Here is a 19,308-nt window from a genome sequence, read left to right as displayed (position 1 = left end):
TACTGTGCAGGGATGTGGCTGTGTAACAGCACAGATCAATGGTCCTACATAGCAGGACCGTTAGATCAGTGCTTTTACACAGGGAAGAATGACAGGCGGCTTTGTTTACATTAGCCGCTTGCCTTTCTCCCTTCACAGCGGACGATCGCGAGTGACCGGCGGACATCGGGTCCGCCGGTCACACGCTCGGAGGTGTCCGTGAACGAGTCGAGGCGGGAGCGCGCCTCCAGCGGAGCGCGCCCGCCCGCTATTGGCTCCCAGGCTAGTGACGTACTGATACGTCACTTGGCCTGGCGGGGCTGACCGCCGCAGTATATGTACTTGCGGCGGTCGGCAACCGGTTAAACGGGAAGTTGAGATTCCAGGGGGGACACTTGTCCATGGGTCCAGGTGCTTTATTTACCTTTACTCTGTTTAAATATTACTGGACCACATCAATTGTGAGCCATAGTGATTCATTTGGGGCTGTGTCAATACCATCCCCATTATGGACATGAGCTTTATATACACAGGGCTGAAGAAGGTATTTATTAAATTTGCCTTCTCTTTGTCCCCAGTCACCCACTCCACATTATTTTGTAAACGGCCTACAGTATCTCACAAAAGTGAGTACACACCTCACATTTATATAAATATTTAAATATATATTTCCATGTGACAACACTGAAGAAATTAAACTTTGCTACAATGTAAAGTAGTGAGTGTACAGCTTCTATAAAAGTGTACATTTTCTGTCCCCTCAAAATAACTCAACACACAGCCATTAATGTCTAAACTGTTGGCAACAAAAGTGAGTACACCCCTAAGTGAAAATGTCTAAATTGGGCCCTAAAGTGTAAATATTTTCTGTGGCCACCAATATTTTCCAGCACTGCCTTAACCCTCTTGGGCATGGAGTTCAGCAGAGTTTTACAGGTTGCCACTGGGGTCCTCTTCCACTCCTCCATGACGACTTCACAGAGCTGGTGGATGTTCGAGACCTTGCTCTCCTCCACCTTCTGTTTGAGGATGCTCACTAGGGTTTAGTTTTGGAGACATGCTTGGCCAGTCCATCACTTTTACCCTCAGGATATTTAGCAAGCCAGTAGTCGTCTTGGAGGTGCCATCATTTGGGGTCATTATCATGTTGGAATACTGCCCTGAGACCCAGTCTCCGAAGCGAGCGGATCATGCTTTGCTTCAGTATGTCACAGTTAGTGATGGACGAACATCGGCCGGGACGGTTTGCGAACGTCAGCCGCAAATTTTCCCAAAAGTTTGCGAACCGCAAGTTCGCGGCGGGCCCCATTGACTTTAATGGGAGGCGAACTTTAAAAACTTTAGGTCATATTTCCAGCCACAAAAGACATACTAGCTGTGCATAAATAGTCCCAGCACATTGACAATGTCATAACAGAAGTATTGCATTTGAAAAAGTTGCCCTAATTTTTTTTTTTTTTACAGCAAAAAAATATATTTTTTTTTCATAAATCAGCCGGTAAATACATGTCTAATACATATAGGGTCAATTCACAAATCTGTAAAATGGGTCCGCATCCATTCCACAATTTGGCGGAACCTTTACAGAACCATTGTTTTTCATTTCCAGTCTGAAAAATTAGGCATTCACAGGATAAAGAAGTAAGTGTCGGCCAGTATTGACCCCAAAAATTAGCCCACATGGGTTTACCTGACAGCTAAGAATGTAGTATTCTCTGGCTGAAGGTACATTAGGCATTCACAGAATACAGAAGTAAGTGTCGGCAGTATTGGCCCCAAAAATTAGCCCACATGGGTTTACCTGACAGCTAAGAACGTAGTATTCTGTGGCTGAAGGTACATTAGGCATTCAGAGTATACAGAAGTAAGTGTCGGCCAGTATTGGCCCAAAAAATTAGCCCACATGGGTTTACCTGAGGGCTAAGAACGTAGTATTCTGTGGCTGAAGGTACATTAGGCATTCACAGGATACTGAAGTAAGTGTCGGCCAGTATTGGCCCCAAAAATTAGCCCACATGGGTTTACCTGACAGCTAAGAACATAGTATTCTGTGGGTGAAGGTACATTAGGCATTCACAGGATACAGAAGTAGGTGTCGGCCATAAAAGGCCCCAAACATTAGCCCACATGCGTTTACCTGACAGCTAAGAATGTAGTATTCTGTGGCTGAAGGTACATTAGGCATTCACACAGGATACAAAAGTAAGTGTCGGCCTGTATAGGCCCCAAAAATTAGCCCACATGGGTTTAACTGACAGCAAAGAACGTGGTATTTGATGGCTGGAGGCACATTAGGCATTCACAGTATACAGAAGTAAGTGTAAGCCTGTATAGGCCCCAAAAATTAGCTCACATGGGTTTAACTGACAGCAAAGAACGTAGTATTTGATGGCTGGAGGTACATTAGGCATTCACAGGATAAAGAAGTAAGTGTCGGCCAGTATAGGCCCCAAAAATTAGCTCACATGGGTTTAACTGACAGCTAAGAACGTAGTATTTGATGGCTAGAGGTACATTAGGCATTCATAGTATACAGAAGTAAGTGTCGGCCTGTATAGGCCCCAAAAATTAGCACACATGGGTGTAACTGAAAGCAAAGAACGTTGTATTTGATGTCTGGAAGTACATTAGGCATTCAAAGTATACAGAAGTAAGTGTCGGCCTGTATAGGCCCCAAAAATTAGCCCACATGGGTTTAACTGACAGCTAAGAACATAGTGTATTTGATGGCTAGAGGTATATTAGGCATTCACAGTATACAAAAGTAGGTGTCGGCCTGTATAGGCCCCAAAAATTAGCACACATGGGTTTAACTGGCAGCTAAGAACGTAGTGTATTTGATGGCTAGAGGTACATTAGGCATTCACACAGGATACAGAAGTAAGTGTCGGCCTGTATAGGCCCCAAAAATTAGCCCACATGGGTTTAACTGACAGCAAAGAACTTAGTATTTGATGGCCGGAGGTACATTAGGCATTCACAGTATACAGAAGTAGGTGTCGGCCTGTATAGGCCCCAAAGGTTAGCCCACATGGGTTTAACTGACAGCTAAGAACGTAGTGTATTTGATGGCTAGAGGTACATTAGGCATTCACACAGGATACAGAAGTGTCGGCCTGTATAGCCCCCAAAAATTTGCCCACATGGGTTTAACTGACAGCAAAGAACGTAGTATTTGATGGCTGGAGGAGCATTAGGCATTCACTGTATACAGAAGTAAGTGTCGGCCTGTATAGGCCCCAAAAATTACCTCACATGGGTTTAACTGACAGCGAAGAATGTAGCATTTGATGGCTGGAGGTACATTAGGCATTCACAGGAAAACGAAGTAAGTGTCGGCCAGTATAGGCCCCAAAAACTAGCTCACATGGGTTTAACTGACAGCAAAGAACGTAGTATTTGATGGCTAGAGGTACATTAGGCATTCACAGTATACAGAAGTAAGTGTCGGCCTGTATAGGCCCCAAAAATTAGCCCACATGGGTTTAACTGACAGCTAAGAATGTAGTGTATTTGATGGCTAGAGGTACATTAGGCATTCACAGTATACAGAAGTAAGTGTTGGCCTGTGTAGGCCCCAAAAATTAGCCCACATGGGTTTAACTGACAGCAAAGAACGTAGTGTATTTGATGGCTAGAGGTACATTAGGCATTCACACAGGATACAAAAGTAAGTGTCGGCCTGTATAGGCCCCAAAAATTAGCCCACATGGGTTTAACTGACAGCTAAGAACATAGTGTATTTGATGGCTAGAGGTACATTAGGCATTCAGAGTATACAGAAGTAAGTGTCGGCCTGTATAAGCCCCAAAAATTAGCCCACATGGGTTTAACTGACAGCAAAGAACGTAGTGTATTTGATGGCTAGAGGTACATTAGGCATTCACACAGGATACAGAAGTAAGTGTCGACCTGTATAGGCCCCAAAAATTAGCCCACATGGGTTTAACTGACAGCAAAGAACGTAGTATTTTATGGCTGGAGGTACATTAGGCATTCACAGAAAAAATAATTGTCAGCCCTGAAAGGCCCCAAAAATTTGCCATTCAATAGACATGAAATGCCTTTTATGCCGCTGTATGTAGCGAAGACAAGGATCAGGAATTGCTGTGGGTGGATGGCGGTCTGGTGGATATTTTTGGCCTGGCATGAGGAATTTCAATGAAACATGGTCTACTGGTCACATGTGTTGAATTCCTCAGAGATCCATGCCTCATTCATTTTTATAAATGTGAGGTAGTCTACACTGTCATGAGCTAGGCAAGTGCCCTTATCGGTCACGATCCCCCCTGCTGCGCTGAACGTCCTTTCGGACAGGACACTGGACGGGGGGGCAAGCCAACAGTTCCATTGCAAATTGTGCAAGCTCTGGCCAGAGGTCAAGCCTGCCAACCCAGTAGTCCAGGGGTTCATCACTTCTCAGAGCGTCCACAACGGCCGTTAACCCGATGTAGTCGGACACCTGTCGGACACCTTTTTTACGCTCTAACATTTGGGCCACAGAAGCCTGCCTTTTTCAAGAACAACGTGACGATGGCACCATGGAAGGTGGAGTGGAGGACAAATGTGAGGAGAGAGGAGAAGGAGAAGGAGAAGAGGCTGGACGGTGAGAGCCTGGAGTGTGGCTTTGTGGGTTCTGACGATGTTGCTCCCACTGGGCTCGGTGATGGGATTTCAGGTGCCTTCTTAAGGCGGTTGTCCCTAGGTGAGTGTTGGGCTTACCGCGACTTATTCGTTGACTGCAAAGGCTGCAGATGGCAACACTGTTGTCAGCAACGGACACATTAAAAAAAGCCCACACTGGGGAGCCATGTGCCGGCGTCCTGGGAGCGCCAGATGTGACTGTACATGGTTGATGGCTCGCTCCTGATACATTTGCAGTCTGCTTTGTACCTCTTGTGCAATGCAAGTTCTGCCTGCCTCTCCTCCCTAGCTGCCCATCCGTCAGTCCGCCAGTTCTACAAATAATTGGCCAGTAACTGTTGTCACTGTGTGTAGCACAGATAACACAGCAAGAGAGGCCAAATTTTTGCAGGACTAAAATACACTCTTAGAAAATTATAAGTTTAAATAACACCCCACTTCAATATGGGGTATTGGGGGGCGACTGGTTTATTACAACAGTTCTACAAATAATTGGCCAGTAACTGTTGTCACTGTGTGTAGCACAGTTAACACAGCAAGAGGCCAAATTTTTGCAGGACTAAAATACACTCTTAGAAAATTATAAGTTTAAATAACACCCCACTTCAATATGGGGTATTGGGGGGCGACTTGTTTATTACAACAGTTCTACAAATAATTGGCCAGTAACTGTTGTCACTGTGTGTAGCACAGTTAACACAGCAAGAGGCCAAATTTTTGTAGGACTAAAATACACTCTTAGAAAATTATACTGTTAAATAACACCCAACTTCAATATGTGGTATTAGGGGGGCCACTGATCTATCACACCAGTTGTTCAAAAAATTGGCCAGTAAGTTTGGCACTGTGTGTATCAGACTTAACTCAGCAAAAGAGGCAATATTGTTGCAGGACAAAAATACACTTGTAAAAGTATACTCAGATAATACCCCACTTCAATATGTGGTATTGGGTTATAATACATTATAAGTGCTTTTGTCACTGTTTGTAGTATACTACTAATCCACTATAATATGCTTTCTACAAAGTATATTATACTGTGGATTACCCCCCCCCATATAGTGCACTGCGCAGCAATACAAAAAAATTGCAGCCCTTTAAATGACTTTTGTGGACATTAACAGAGAGATTTGTGTGACTGCTGCCGATCTCTAACTGCCCCTAAAGCACAGACTGGATACCTGTCCCTAACCTGAAAAGAGACTGGACCTATACCAAATTACCAGCCTGAAAAGGACTTTTGTGGACATTAACAGAGAGATTTGTGTGACTGCTGCTGATCTCTAACTGCCCCTAAAGCACCGACTGGATACCTGCCCCTAACCTGAAAAGATACTAGTAGATATATACCGAAATACCAGCCCTGGAAAGGACTTTTGTGGATCCTAACAGAGCTGTTTGTGTCTGGCAATCTCTCCCTGATGCATACAGCAGACCTCTCCCTACGCTGGCAAAAAGCAGAATGTGAAATGGCCGACAGCTCAGGTCTATTTATAGGGTAGGGGGCATGTCCATGTGCTGAAATGTTTTAATTGGCTGTCCCGTTCCACCTGACGGCTGTGTCATGGGTCAAAGTTCTCCCCAATGTAAACTAATATGGCCACCGCGAACAACGCCATGTGTTCGCGAATTTGGCCGGTAGCGAACAAGCAAAATTAGCCGCGAACCGACCGCCGGGCGAACTGCAAGGCCATCTCTAGTCTCAGTACATGTTGGCATTCATGGTTCCCTTAATGAACTGTAGCTCCCCAGTGCCAGCAGCCCCAGACCACAACACTCCCACCACCATGTTTGACTGAAGGCAAGACACACTTGTCTGTGTACTCCTTACCTGGTTGCCGCCACACACTCTTGACACATCTGCACCAAATAAGTTTATCTTGGTCTCATCAGACCACAGGACATGGTTCCAGTAATCCATTTCCTTAGTCTGCTTGTCTTCAGCAAACTGTTTGTGGGCTTTCTTGTGCATCATCTTTAAAAGAGACTTCCTTCTGGGACGACAGCCATGCAGACAAATTTGATGCAGCATGCAGCGTATGGTCTGAGCACTGGCATGCTGACCCCCCACCCCTTCAACCTCTGCAGCAATGCTGGCAGCACTCATAAGTACATTCCCCAAAGACAACCTCTGGATATGATGCTGAGGACGTTCACTCAACTTCTTTGGTCGACCATTGAGAGGCTTGTTCTGAGTGGAACCTGTCCTCTTAAACCGCTGTATGGTCTTGGCCACAGTGCTGCAGCTCAGTTTCAGGTTCTTGGCAATCTTCCTATAGCCTAGACCATCTTTATGTAGAGCAACAATTCTTTTTTCAGATCCTCAGAGAGTTCTTTGCCATGAGGTGCTATGTTGAACTTCCAGTGACCAGTATGAGAGTGGGAGCGATAACACCAAATTTAACACACCTGCTCTCCATTCACACCTGAGACCTTGTAACACTAACGAGTCCCATGACCAAAGGGAGGGAAAATGGCTAATTGAGCTGAATTTAAACATTTTCACTTAGTGGTGTACTCACTTTTGTTGCCAGCAGTTTTGACATTACTGGCTGTAAGTGGAGTTATTTTGAGGGGACAGCAAATTTAGACTGTTATTACAAGCTGTACACTCACTACTTTACATTGTAGCAAAGTGTCGTCCCTTCAGTGTTGTCACATGAAAAGATATATTATAATATATTTACAAAAATGTGTGTGAAGTACTCACTTTTGTGAGATACTGTACATGCTCAGACCTGACCTTTTTACTATAATTATATTTGAAAATGTTTTTGGGGTTTGTCCTACTATCTCCTGCAATCTGTCTTTCATTTTGAATTTTTGCATCCTTTGTTTCCTGTTTACATATTCTGTTATATTCTTTGTAACATTTAAACGATGATAGTGTTCCTTAATTTTTATATATTTTAAAAGCGCTTTCATTTTTATTTATAGCTTTTTTAACCTTGGATGTGAGCCACATAAGTTTTATTTTTAACCTTTTAAACATATTTCCCATGGGAATATACTTTGCAGTGTGTTCACATACAGTCGCTTGGAAAAATTCCAATTTCTGTTCTGTGTTCATCTATGCTAATATTCCCTCTCAGTCTAAGTCTTGGAGAGCATCCTTCATCCTGGGAAAAATTGCTCTCCTAAAGTTAAGTATTTTTATAATTTCCTTATGTGTTTGTTGTTTACAGCTAACATTAAATGAAATCATGTTATGATCACTGCTACCTTGATGTTCTTTTATATGAACATTAATAAAATAATAAGCTCTGCATGGTTTTAGATTACCAGGTCCAACAAAGCATCATTCCTAGTTGGAGCCTCTATGAACTGTACTAAAAAATTGTCTTGTAATAAGTTTATAATTTGTTGTCCTTTAACTGTTCCAGCAGTGCCATTACTCCAGTCAATATCAGGGTAGTTAAAATCCCCAATATTATCACCGTCCAAGCCCTTACAGCCCTTTCTATCTGTGCAAGGAGCTCCACCTCCTCATTAACATTGGGTGGCCTATAACAAACAGCACTATGCACATCTATATAAAGTTCCACCCATAATGCTTCAGCTACATCACACTCTCCATCAACTAGGTCCTCTTTCACACTCGCCTAGGAATATCAATAGCCCAGTCATGTGAAGAATGAAGCGAAGATTCAGCAATACCAGAATTGTATGATTTAATCAGAATTAAATCATACTTCTCATGCACCAAAGCTTCCAACTCACCTATTGTACTTGGCAGACTTCTGGCATTGGTGAACAAACACTTTAATGCATTTTTAAGTTTTTCTCTGGTGTTTTGCATATCTTTTTTAGTAGTACAAATAGCATTTTAACTTCCAATGGTTGTTTGCAACAAGGGAACCTTCTTGCCACCTGCTATAACCCTCCCCCCATCTATCTCCATTCCACCCTCCATTAATGTCTGATCCCTAACTGACCTGTCTGCCTGATTGAATTCTAGTTCACCCTCCCCCCTCAATCTCAAACATTCAATACTCCTCCAGCCTCCCCCATAAACCTCTCCATTGCAAACCATCTTAAGCATATACTGTAGGTTGCACCCCAATAAAAAGTCAGCCCAATGCTCTAGAAACCCAAATATTTCCTTCTTACACCTGATCTTTAGCCATGCATTCAGTTCTCAAATCTCCCCCTGTCTTTCCTGTGTTGTGCATGGCACAGGCAATATTCCAGAGAATATCACCTTGGAGGTCCTTCCATTCAACTTGCAGCATAGTTCATTGTATTGATTCTTAAGGAACCTCCACCTTCCATGTATTCTGTCATTGTTTCCAACATAGACCAAGACAGCTGGGTCGTTGTGATCATCTTTTTTATTGACATGCCTTCTTAGCTACCCTGCTAATTGTACGGTGACTTCATATTTTCTTTTGGATTACACCTGTTCTAAAAAATTCAATAAACAGATTGAAATATAAGAGCCATTGCTATAATGTGGGGTAACATACTCCTCCATACCTGGTGAGTGACCAGAGAGATAAGGGAACAAAAGAAAAGTAAATATGTGCTGCTGGTAAGTCCTGAATGAACAAATAAAAACTTCATTTAAATTCAGTAAGAGCAGAATCATTAAGTGTATTAAAGTATATGTAATCCCAATCTTTAAAATACATACCCTTTTAAACGTTAAAATGTAAAGGACTTATTAATGAAATAATTATATTAATTTTATTTTTAAATTTGCAGCTTTCATTAAAATAATACCTGGTAATCCTTCCATGAAGGCCTATTTATGCATTTTCTGTTATAGGGTGATAATGCTCTGTCTGTGCCTCCCAATTGTGCTTGTTCATTGTTACTCTGTCACATGGGCTTCCAATGGGGATTACAAGTGGATGTTTCAATACACAATCTGCAGCTGAGGTCCACTCTTGTTATCATTAGGTAATCCTCCTTAGGAAATGCCATGCAACATCACTGGAGTGAGTGTAGACAGGAAGTGGCTTCAAAAGCTTTTAGGGGATCAGCAGCACTGGGATTCAACAGAGGATGAGAAATTAAAACAAGGATTTTAGTTTTACAGAATGACAGCTAAATGTCATTTAGTTAGGGTTGGTGTCTACTTCAAGACACACACAAACACATACATACTTTGAAGAAAAAATAAAAATAAATATGCACTGAATTAGTCTAGAGAAAAAAAAGCTTTACAGACATTTCCTTTCCTTGATACTCACAAAGCTAATGAACCCTAGGATATTAAAAAGGGATGGCAACATTTCCATTTATTTCAGCACAATTTCATTAAAAACAACTATTATAAAGCAGAAATGATCCAAGAGAGAGTGGTTATGATAATTTCAAGAGAGTTTTTTTCGATTATAAAGCAAAATTATCTTCAGTATGTAATTTTGATATGTCACTGTGATTATCTTTTATATTATTGAAGAGCTCTATACTGCAGTTTCTGTTATTTGTGTCCTACATGCTCAGTTGAAGCAAAGGAACTTATTAAAAGCAAAATGTAATTCTATTAATAATTAATTGCTAAATGGTTTGAGGATCAAACAAGCTTTTAGGTAGATGAAGCAGCCCAAAATATTTGTATGCGCAATCTATTAATCAAGAGACAGACAATGGAAAGTTTGTAATCTTTTAGTTGAAGTGACTCCTAATTAAGGAATGTATTTACTGCACTGCTGTATCATCTTAATACCAATTTTGTTATGAAATTAGATAGGTAACTTACAAAATACATTTGTCGCGTCACTTCCGGTTCCTATGCTGAGTCGTGGACTGCATTGCGTTCCACACGCTGATTTCCACCGCTCGTTTTGCATTTCATCCATGTGAGTACCCTTGATCTTGTTTTGTGTATAATAAAACCAACATTTGGCAATATTACACTATGTGCCTTTTCTTTGCACTTTGAACACCTGTTCCATCGATACCCCACGGACATCTGGAGCACATAGCCCTTAGCCCTGGGACACCACCAGACCCCAACTCCCCCCAGGAATCCTCCCATCTGGGTATCTCCATAGACGTCCAACCCAGGACCTGTAAAGGAGAATAGGATCCATCCACCGGATTACTACATATACCAGCTCTATACCCCTGTTTGGGGTGGGTATTTCTGGTGAGTGTGCTATCTACCAGAGGGGTCACTAAGCACTAGGGATGATCGAACTTTTCAAAAGTTTGGTTCGACCAGAACACCCGAACTTCCCGAAAGTTCGGCCCGGGGTTCTGGGTCATGCCCCAGGGACTATTAATCACACAAAAAAAAATTCTTAAAAATTTTCATTTTTGATAGAGAGACAATTATTGAAAAAATTATTGAAAAAAAAAAATGAGACTTCTTTGGATTTAGTGTCTGGGGGGTCTAAAAAGTGTACCTGTGAATTTTCAGCTCTGTAGCATGTCCAGAACCAGAAAAAAAAGTTAGTTTGTATTAGAATTGCAATAGAACAGGATAGTGGCTCCGCTATTTTCACACCTTGCCAGGTTTAGTAGCAGACATTTTTTTGGGCATTTTTTGGGGGTCTTTGGAGGCAGGCATAACATCAGAACTTCTGTGTAGGGGTATATATACACACACACATGTATGTATATATACACATATATAGGTGTGAAAGTAGCAGAACACTATGCTTGCGCTAATGAAATAATTAACACCCATATGGCTTCTCTGCTATAACACCTATATATGTTTATGTGTATAAATACATAGAAGTGTGTGTGTATATATATCCCTATACAGAATTTCAGATGTTTTGCCTGCCTCCAAAGACCCCCAAAAAATGCCCAAAAAAATGCCTGCTGCGAAAACACACCTGGGCGTTTTTGTAGCTGGCGTTTTTTTGGGCATTTTTTGGGCGTCTTGGAGGCAGGCATAACATCTGTACTTCTGTGTAGGGGTATATATACACACACACATGTATGTATATATACACATATATAGGTGTGAAAGTAGCAGAACACTATGCTTGCGCTAATGAAATAATTAACACCCATATGGCTTCTCTGCTATAACACCTATATATGTGTATGTGTATAAATACATATAAGTGTGTGTGTATATATACCCCTATACAGAAGTTCAGATGTTATGCCTGCCTCCAAAGACCCCCAAAAAATGCCCAAAAAAAACGCCTGCAACAACACACCTGGGCATAACATCTGTACTTCTGTGTAGGGGTATATATACACACTCACATGTATGTATATATACACATACACATATATAGGTGTGAAAGTAGCAGAACACTATGCTTGCGCCCAGGTGTGTTTTTGCAGCAGACGTTTTTTTTTTGGGCATTTTTTGGGGGTCTTTGGAGGCAGGCAAAACATCTGAAATTCTGTATAGGGGTATATATACACACACACTTATATGTATTTATACACATACACATATATAGGTGTTATAGCAGAGAAGCCATATGGGTGTTAATTATTTCATTAGCGCAAGCATAGGTTTCTGCTACTTTCACACCTATATACGTATGTGTATGTGTATATATACATACATGTGTGGTGTGTGTGTGTGTGTATATACCCCTACACAGAAGTACAGATGTTATGCCTTCCTCCAAAGATGCCCAAAAAATGCCCAAAAAAACGCCAGCTACAAAACCGCCAGCTACAAAAACAAAACTGCAAAAATGTGGCCTCTTGCTGTGTTAACTATGCTACACACAGTGACAACAATTACTGGCCAATTATTTGTAGAACTGTTGTAATAAACCTGTGGCCCCCCCAATACCACAGATTGAAACGGGGTGTTATCTGAGTATACTTTTACAAGTGTATTTGTGTCCTGCAACAATATTGCCTCTTTTGCTGAGTTAAGTCTGGTACACACAGAACCAAGCTCACTGGCCAATTTTTTGAACAACTGGTGTGATAGATCAGTGGCCCGCCTAATACCACATATTGAAGTTGGGTGTTATTTAACAGTATAATTTTTTAAGAGTGTATTTTAGTCCTGCAAACATTTGGCCTCTTGCTGTGTTAACTGTGCTACACACAGTGACAACAGTTACTGGCCAATTATTTGTAGAACTGTTGTAATAAACCAGTCGCCCCCCAATACCCCATATTGAAGTGGGGTGTTATTTAAACTTATAATTTTCTATGAGTGTATTTTAGTCCTGCAAAAATTTGGCCTCTCTTGCTGTGTTATCTGTGCTACACACAGTGACAACAGTTACTGGCCAATTATTTGTAGAACTGGCGGACTGACGGATGGGCAGCTAGGGAGGAGAGGCAGGCAGAACTTGCATTGCACAAGAGGTACAAAGCAGACTGCAAATGTATCAGGAGCGAGCCATCAACCATGTACAGTCACATCTGGCGCTCCCAGGACGCCGGCACATGGCTCCCCAGTGTGGGCTTTTTTTAATGTGTCCGTTGCTGACAACAGTGTTGCCATCTGCAGCCTTTGCAGTCAACGAATAAGTCGCGGTAAGCCCAACACTCACCTAGGGACAACCGCCTTAAGAAGGCACCTGAAATCCCATCACCGAGCCCAGTGGGAGCAACATCGTCAGAACCCACAAAGCCACACTCCAGGCTCTCACCGTCCAGCCTCTTCTCCTTCTCCTCTCTCCTCACATTTGTCCTCCACACCACCTTCCATGGTGCCATCGTCACGTTGTTCTGGAAAAAGGCAGGCTTCTGTGGCCCAAATGTTAGAGCGTAAAAAAGGTGTCCGACAGGTGTCCGACTACATCGGGTTAACGGCCGTTGTGGATGCTCTGAGGAGTGATGAACCCCTCGACTACTGGGTGGGCAGGCTTGACCTCTGGCCAGAGCTTGCACAATTTGCAATGGAACTGTTGGCTTGCCCCCCCCCGTCCAGTGTCCTGTCCGAAAGGACGTTCAGCGCAGCAGGGGGGATCGTGACCGATAAGGGCACTTGCCTAGCTCATGACAGTGTAGACTACCTCACATTTATAAAAATTAATGAGGCATGGATCTCTGAGGAATTCAACACATGTGACCAGTAGACCATGTTTCATTGAAATTCCTCATGCCAGGCCAAAAAAATCCACCAGACCGCCATTTTTGCAGCAGGCGTTTTTTTTTGGGGCATTTTTTGGGGGTCTTTGGAGGCAGGCAAAACATCTGAAATTCTGTATTGGGGTAATGTGTGTGTGTGTGTATATATACCCCTACACAGAAGTTCAGATGTCATGCCTGACTCCAAACATGTCCTCAAAAAAGCCCAAAAACGCCTGCAACAAAAAGCAGGGTGACAGGGGCGAAGCCACTATCCGGTTCTATAAGTGTTCTAAGAAAAACAATCTTTTCTCTATAGTTTTCACCCTGAAATGGAAGGGTTTTGTCACCCTGCCATAGCAGTCAGAGTCAGTTAACCCTACACTACACTACGGTCCCCTTACACTTAACACTTTCCCTAAAGAAACTAGATTATTAAATCTAACTATAGTGGAAAATAGTACCCTAACTTCACTAGATATCCCTTTCCTCACACTAATAATTGCTAAATGACACTTTGAGAGCAGAAGTAACAGAACTGCTTCTACTCTCTTCCACAGCCCTGTATTAAAATTGTAGAGATTTGGCGGGGCAATCTTATATACTGGGGGGCGTATTCACTAATGATTGGCCTCTGGACCCCCTAGTCACTCCAATCACATTCCTAGCATTCTCCTGCCCCCTCAATTGGCCTTTACTGATGGTTCTGGTCCAATCACGGGCTTTTAAAGCCCAGTTCCTGTCCCATTGCATTTTGGTCGGTTCTGGTTGCCGAACCTCGAACAGTCAATGTTCGAGTCGAATCGATGGTCGACCCGAACCGATCGATCATCCCTACTAAGCACCTCATTACCCACCACGGGGTCACTGTTTTATCCACACGAAGATTGTCACTTATTTATCCATCTGTCACCACTTGGACATTTCCAGTCACTTTATCACCAGTTTATTTTGCATATCCTACACTCGACTTCTTTTTCTACCACCATTTATACATTTATTTATATACGTCACTAGTTTATGTTGGCATACACTTATTCCAACCTTGCATTTTCACGGAAATTGGCACTTTGAGTTTATTGGCATTTTGCCTATTGGTCTATATGCACGTGTCACTTTGAATTTCTGATTACTTGTATTATTATTATTTATATCGTATATCACTTGTGATCACTTATGCACTTTTTTCATTATCACAAATATAGTTGATGGTCATAGATATATATATGAATTGTTCATGCACTAGGCACTTTTTGATTCCTTTACCTGTGTTTTCCATTGTTACACCATTCATATTTCTACATTTTTACAGTTTTATACCTCTCTTTTATCTTGGCATTTATTATCAGTTTTAACTATTTATTGCCACCTTTAGCAAATAGGCTTTTACATATGCTTCATTATTAGACAGCGTCATTCCCCCACCCCCTTCTCATTGTTAAATGCATGTCTGCTCTCTCCCAACAATCTCATGAGCCATTACAACTAGAGAACGCTGAAAGGTAATACCCCTTGGTAGGTACACTTCTGCTGGCCAGCCTCCCTTCAACCTGTAAAGAATTTACGAGCACTTAGAAATAAAACATCTGGACAACTATGGTCCTGCAGTCTGTATTCAACGGAATTCTGGTCACGAGAGCTTTTATAAAGTTCATAAAGGGGATGTGACATCAGTTTCCCAGACCAACTAAAAATATACATATTTAAGCATAATGGACTTAACATATATACTGTATAGTAGGAAACAGATGTATACATAACAGGAAAGCAAACTCAGGAAAGATATATCTCAGAATAGCAAAATATCAGAAACTCAGAAACAATGGGAGGAAATTTACATCCTTGGCAGCAAAAATGTCCGTTACAAAACTAGAGATTTTCAGTAAAATTAAACATTTTAAAGCATAACTCCAATCATTCAGTTAAGCATGACTATATAATATTTAAATAAACCATAATTCCAACATTCCCTCCCATTTGTCAGATAAGTGACAACTATAAATATTGTCTCCAATATGCATCATCTTGTGTTGCCCTCATGTATAAATGCATTGGCCTATCTTTACAAGCAAATATATGAAGAGAAGAAGCAATGAACACATTAAAATTAACATTCCGACTTGTCTAAACCATGATAGTACATATCCAAAAAACATTTCCAAAAGTTCCCAATCCTTTAAAAGGAGGCCACCCATCATTAACAATTTTCCTGGCTCCTGCATGAAGTCCTGCTACCTCCTTTCGATGTTGATTAATTACTTCATAATAATCAGACACTTCCATGCTTGTATTATGAATCCATGTAAAACACTCATCATCGTCTGTTACTTCACAGAGACCAGTAAGTGCAGCTCCCATACATTCAATTACCAGCTCATGTATCATTAACTGTTTCTGTAAGGCCCTTTGTTCCCGATTGAGTAGAGCAATGTCAACTGATGTTTTATTTAATACCTCATCCATTACAACTGAATATCTGTTTAATCTTTTCATTAACTCAATTCCCTATCCTGTCCATGACGGGAACCATGCCCATGCCATGTCCCTTTCCCTTTATTAAAAAGTTCTCTCATATTTTGCTTGTTTAATTACTTAAGGTTAAGGCCTATTTCTGACACTTGCTGTTTACAAGTTAAAATCAGTATTTGTTTGCTAGAAAATTACTTAGAACCCCAATATATATATATATATATATATATATATATATATATATATATATTTTAGCAGAGATCCTAGAGAACAAAATGGAGATTGTTGCAATACTTTATGTCACACCATATTTGCGCAGCGGTTTTACAACTGCAATTTTTTGGATAAAAATACAGTTTTTTTTATTTAAAAAAATAAGAAAACAGTAAAGTAAGACCATTTTTTTTCTATAATGTGAAAGATACTGTTACGCTGAGTAAATAGATACCCAACATGTCATGCTTCAAAATTGTGCACGCTCGTGGAATAGTGACAAACATTGGTGCTTAAAAATCTCCATAGGCAACGCTTTAAAAAAATTCTACAGGTTACCAGTTTAGAATTACAGAGGAGGTCTAGGGTTGGATTTTTTGCTCTCGCTCTATCCATTGTGGCGATACCTTACATGTGTGGTATGACCAGACCAACTAAAAATATGCATATAACATTTATGCACAGTGGACATACCACATACATAGTAGGAAACAGATGTGTACATAACAGGAAAGCAAACTCAGGAAAGAAATATCTCAGAATAGCAAAATACTATGCAACCAAAAAATATTCTCACAACTCAGAAACAATGGGAGGAAATTTACATCCTCGACAGAAAAAATGTCTGTTACAAAGCGAGAGATTTTCAGTAAAATTAAAACGTTTAAATCATAACTTCTATCATTCAATTTAGCATGACTATATAACATTTAAATAAAACATAATTCCAACAGGCGCTATCAAGCAATTGAATGTTGCTTATGAGAGTTATCAAAGACAATTTGTTAAATATTCTGATCCCCTAAAGCGGTATGACACCCAAGGGTCATTGGAAGAATTAAAGGGATTTGAGGAGCTCAATCTTGAAAGAGACAATTTATTGGTGCAAACAAAGACAAAGGCAGAAGTGAGAATAACACTGTTCGTTGAATCCAGATCGTATCACTCTGTATATACCAGATAGTTACATAGTTAGTGAGGTTGAAAAAAGACATCACTCCATCCAGTTCAACCTATGATGTGTGTGTGTGTTTGCTGTTAACCGTACATTGTATACCCCTGTATCTTGTGGTCTTTAAGGTGCCCATCTAATAGTTTTTTGAAACTATCGATGCTCCCTGCTGATACAACTGTTTGCGGAAGAGAATTCCACATCCTTACTGCTCTTACAGTGAAGAACCCCCTACGTATTTTAAGGTTAAACCACCTTTCCTCTAGTTTTAGTGAGTGGCCACGTGTCTTATTGTATTCCCTTTCTCTGACTAGTTTGTTCCTTATGCTAGGGTCGTCAGTACAGTATTTGTACATTGATATAACATCCCCCCTCAATCGTCTCTTCTCCAGAGAGAATAAGTTCAGTGCTTGTAGTCTTTCCTCATAGCTGATTTCCTCCATTCCCCTAATTATTTTTGTTGCCCTTCTCTGGACTCTCTCCAGTTCCAGCACATCCTTCCTTAAGGACCGGTGCCCAAAACTGGACAGCATACTCCAGATGTGGCAGGACCAGAGTCTTGTAGAGAGGGAGAATAATCTCTATTTCTGGAGTGAATCCCCTTTTTTATACATCCCAGTATTCTGTTGGCTTTGCTTGCAGCGGCTTGGCATTGCATGCCACTGCCAAGCCTGTTGTCTACCAGTACCTCCAGGTCCTTTTCCATCCTAGACTCACCCAGAGGTTCCCCCCCAGTGAGTAGCTTGCTTTCTGGTTTCTGGCACCCAAGTGCATTACTTTACATTTTTCAACATTAAACCTCATCTGCCACGTAGTTGCCCACCCCATTATTTTGTTCAGGTCTGCTTGTAAGGTTTCCACATCCTGCATAGAAGATATTGGCATGTTTAGTTTAGTATCATCTGCAAATACTGTGATTGTACTAGATATCCCCTCCTCTAAATCATTTATGAATAAATTAAACAGGATTGGCCCCAGGACAGAACCTTGGGGGACCCCACTTTCCCAACCCGCCCAATCCGAGTACTCCCCATTAATCACCATCCTTTGCACTCTCCCCTGGAGCCAGTTCTCTATCCAGGTACTCACCTTATGGTCCATACCTACCTTCCTTAGTTTGAACAGTAAGCGTTTGTGGGGAACGGTGTCAAAGGCCTTTGCAAAGTCCAGATACACACAGGCTTACCTTTATCTAGGTGGCAGCTCACTTCATCATAGAAGGTTAATAGATTGGTTTGGCAAGAACAATTTCTCATGAATCCATGCTGATTACTACTGATAATACCATTTTCATTACTAAAGTCTTATATGTGGTCCCTTAACATCCCCTCCAAAATCTTGCAGACTACTGATGTTAGGCTGACCGGCCTATAGTTACCCGGGATATATCTCTGCCCTTTTTTAAATATTGGTACCACGTTGACTTTTTTCCAATATACTTAAAGAACTTCTTGGGGTTCTTTTTACTCTCTTCCACTATATGTCTCTCGTGTTCTATTTTAGCCGCCTTGATTTCGTCTTTACATTTCTTATTACACTCTTTGTAATGCTTGAATGCTGCCAATGACCCCTCAGCCTTGTATTTTTTGAAGGCCTTTTCTTTAGCATTAATATGCATTTTTATGTTGGAGTTTAGCCACCCAGGGTTTAGTTTTGCTCTTTTAAACTTATTTCCCTTTGGAATGCACTGGCCAAATCCTTTGTTAAGTATGCTCTTGAAGCACTCCCATTTTTCCTCCATGTTCTTTGTTCCCAGGGTTCTATCCCATTTGATATTTTCTAGCAGAGAGTGCAGTTTTGGGAAATTGGCTCTTTTGAAATTCAGTGTTCTTATATTACCCTTATGTTTCCTATTACTATGATTAATACTGAAACTAATTGACCTATGGTCACTGTTTCCTAAGTTGCCCCGTATTTCTATATCCGTGAGCAGGTCTGTATTGTTGGTAATTAGAGATGTATAGAACTGTTCGCCGGCGAACAGTTCCCGGCGATGTTATATGTCATATGCGATGTTCGGTCCGCCCCCCATAAGACATCATTGAGGCAAACTTTGACCCTGAACTTTACAGTCAGCAGACACATTTCCA

The sequence above is a fragment of the Pelophylax lessonae genome, assembly GCF_965119305.1.
Source record: "Pelophylax lessonae genome assembly, chromosome: 11".
NCBI classification, from domain to species: Eukaryota; Metazoa; Chordata; class Amphibia; order Anura; family Ranidae; genus Pelophylax; species Pelophylax lessonae.
Note: the sequence above shows the minus strand (reverse complement) of the source record.